This window comes from Silene latifolia, chromosome Y, assembly GCF_048544455.1.
Source record: "Silene latifolia isolate original U9 population chromosome Y, ASM4854445v1, whole genome shotgun sequence".
Classification (NCBI taxonomy): domain Eukaryota; kingdom Viridiplantae; phylum Streptophyta; class Magnoliopsida; order Caryophyllales; family Caryophyllaceae; genus Silene; species Silene latifolia.
Window position 1 is genome coordinate 261,976,601 of NC_133538.1, and position 3,790 is coordinate 261,980,390.

Sequence of the window (3,790 nt, forward strand, 5' to 3'; positions counted from 1 at the left end):
TCCAAACTACAACTAGCAAGCGGTAGTAAGGGTCGATCCGCTGGGAGGTAGGGAGATAATAATTGCTTTTATTTTTAGTCTAAGGGTAACAGTTTGAGGGGGTTTTGATATGAATTAAATCTAAATCTAATAACATAAACTAAATAAGCAAATAAAAGTAATAAAGGATGTAAACAATGATAAAAGAAATGCTAAGACGGTCGGTTCACTATAGCTGCGATGGCACACAATCCTAGGTAAGTCCGAAATACAGTCGTGTAGGATGGGTAAAACATGTCCTCTCGGTCCAAGTTAACTAGTAGCTCCTTTCGGCCTATGCCACCAGCCCCTAGGTCTCACTAATACTAGCTCTCGCCCTGAAAAGTGATTCTAAAGCCTAAATTACATTATCTCTCGATCTCAGCAATTTACTCGTCTTAATTCATTAATTAATGCCCTCCCCTATCTGTCGATCTACGGGTTGGTAAAACTAAGCATCTAACAAGTCTCCTCTTGGTCTCATTGTTAAATATTGCACTCAACGAATCAAACGATGCTAATCAAACACGGGTCTGGTCGATCGACCAACTACTTCAGTCGGCCGACCACACGGCATAGTCGATCGACCAGTTAAGCCAGTCGATCGACCATGCCCTAGTTCGGGGTCACCTATTCTAATGCCATCTACGCCATAGATCCCCTACATCTTAGCACGGGGTGTTTAGCTAGACATACTTATACAAATAACAAGAACTAATTTGATAATAAGCATGATGGATTGCATAATTGAAATAATTGAATGAATGAATTCGCATAAAACTGTAACTAAGGCTTGAGATTCTATCTAGCAAGAACTAATACTAACGAAACGAATAAAACAATACTGAAATTAAAGGACTAGAATTACCAAAGCAAAGGAACAAGCAATGAATCCGAAAGTAAGGTACAAACTTTTGAGAATTCTAAACTACGAATAGCTAATGTATTTTTATTGTATATAAACTAAAGATACGTATGATAGGAACTAGATCCAATGACTTGATGCCTATTCTGAAACATAGCGTTACGTTATATAGATAGTCTTACGTAACTTATTCCTAAAACCTAATTACTTTGGGCTTTCTCGCGTCTTCTAATTTCCGTCAGCTCGTGGGTTGGTCGATCGACCACTGGGACCGGTCGATCGACTGAGATACGCTGTACAGGAGCTTCTGATAATCGTGGTCTGGTCGATCGACCAAAGGCACCAGTCGATCGACTGATTTTCTTTCCTGCAGACTTCTGTTCAGCATTCTGACAGTCTATAGACCATGTAGGTCAGTCTATAGACCACTGTAGCTGGTAATCCGCTTCTGAAACTCTCGCAAATATATCTTTCAGGCCTTGAAATGCGCACCAAGGTCGCTTCCCGAGTCTTTACTCCATGTCAAATTCAACGCTAAGTACTTAGGGACGGATTCGGCTCGATTTCTGCTGGATTCTTCACATTTCTGCAATATTACACAAAAACACGAAAGTAGACGGAAATAGGGAAAACTGTAGCATAAACTACATATTTGAGCTCTGAAATGTGTGTAAAATAAGGTATAAAACATCATATAAATGACACGCATCAAACTTCCCCAAACCAAACCCTTGCTTGTCCCCAAGCAAGAACTAGACTCGATCTTAAAACCTAATTGGAACGATTTCATTCTCAGAGCGAAATGCAACTATAAAGCCTATACCAGTTTAATGCTACTATTCAACAATCAATTAGAAATATGAATCATGCAAACGAGTTATGTAGTCGTTAAAAATCGCTGAACCGTCGACCTTGCAAGACTTTTAAAATTGGACTCTCACGGGTCACTCTTCTCTCATGAAGCAAAGGGTAAGCATATATGTGTAAGAGAGGAAGAGAAATAGCCGCTCACCTAGACTACGACCCACATAAACATGCATGCAACTAATATGATAGACAATTCTAACTACCGTACATACATTCCAACCAAACAAGGTCCTGTCACAGCCGAGGGCTTACAAAAATATGGTAAAGTGAGGCAATGGGTAAGAAAAGGCAAAACATTTATGGAAATGTGGAGGTATAGGCGGCCAAGCTAGTACCTAAACAAAACCATATGACAACATCCATTTCCAACTCACTTATAGGATTAAGCACATGCGCCTTTCATTTGGCACAAAACTCACCAAACTGAACTGAAAATACTCCTCAATAAATGTAAATAAAGCATAGGAGTGAAACCGTCTACAAACAACTTTCACGGTTTCCTTCTTTCATCATTTTTCTATTTTTTTTGAATTTTCTTTTCAAATTCTTTTTTTCTTCTTTTCTTTCTTTTTCACATTTTTCTCATTTTCCAACTCTTTTCTTTTCATCCTCCTTCTTTCTTTTCTACCATCTCCAAATAACGCAATACAGACCAAACTTGGCACAATAAATTATATACCGCAAAAGCATACATTATACTAGCTTTACAAGGCAGGCTAAATTTGGATGTAGCTATGGGTCAACAGGCAACTTTGGCTAATGTGGAGTTCAATGGGTAAAATGAAATAAAGGGGAAATTGTAAGCACCTCCCTGCATGTGACACCAACCACTAACCCGAATGTATGCAGGCAAAAAGCAATTGAATTTCATAAATGTGCAAATTAATGATACATGATATGTAAGGAGTAACTACTCACAATCCTACATGAAACTGGTCACAAATGACACCAGTTATATGAGCTCTAATCCTTAGAAATTATAAGTAGGTTGCCAAAATTCAGGTCAAGTCTATAATCCAGCAAATATTTTAACTAAAACTCGTAGGTATGCACATGTGATTCTACTAATAACATGTCAATTAAGCACGGCTTTGGCATAAACCGCTGCAAATGCAATGTCATCATTGAAATACTACCGTTCCGACTCGACCTACATGCTAAAATAAACGTGAAATTTTTTGAATTTTTGAAAATTTTCAAGTTTTTTTGGAATTTTCTGTATATAAGAGGAAAATAAACAACAAATGCAAACTGGAATGCAATAAAACCAATGCAAATGCGACGCAAAACCCTTCCCCAAACCAAATCACACAATTTCCCCATTGTGCAAAATCATATAAAAGAAACAAAAGGGAAATGGGATTTTTGCGTTATTATAACTAAATAAGACATGAAGTTAAACTCGGAAACTCACAAGATTTTAAGTGCAAAAGGAAACCTCCCCAAACCAGCGTGAGCTAGGAGGTTTCAGTAGCCAGCAGTGCTACCGTAGGTACCTGAAAAGAAACAAAAGTACCGCGCGTAATTCCGAGAAAGCAATTTACGAAACGCAAAATTATGTGCAAAATAAGAAAACGGAAGAAAACAGAAATGAATCGGAGAATAAGTGGAGAAAAGACTCCCTTAACTCCGCAAATCGACCAAACACAGCAGGGGAATGGTCGAAAACAGGTACAGCAGCGGGAAGTGGTCGATCGACCGTACCATCCAGTCGATCGACCAGAACATCTGAAACAGAAGCTCCTGTAGCTGCAGTGGTCAGTCGATCGACCACACAGGCCAGTCAATCGACTGATATATCTGACGAGGACAGTGCTTTCTTCGAATTAACTCAAATAGCGTGAGTCAATATGGTCTAACAACCTACAAATGCACATAATACAGCGCCCAAAATTGCGCTAAACCCAATTGTAAAGTCTATAGCCTAAATAAATCCTAAACAAACCAAATTAAAGCGAAGTCTCGCACACAAAAAAAAAAAACAGTAAATAGTCTAAAACGGAATAAATAGTCTTAAAGTGGTTTATAAAACTAGATAGA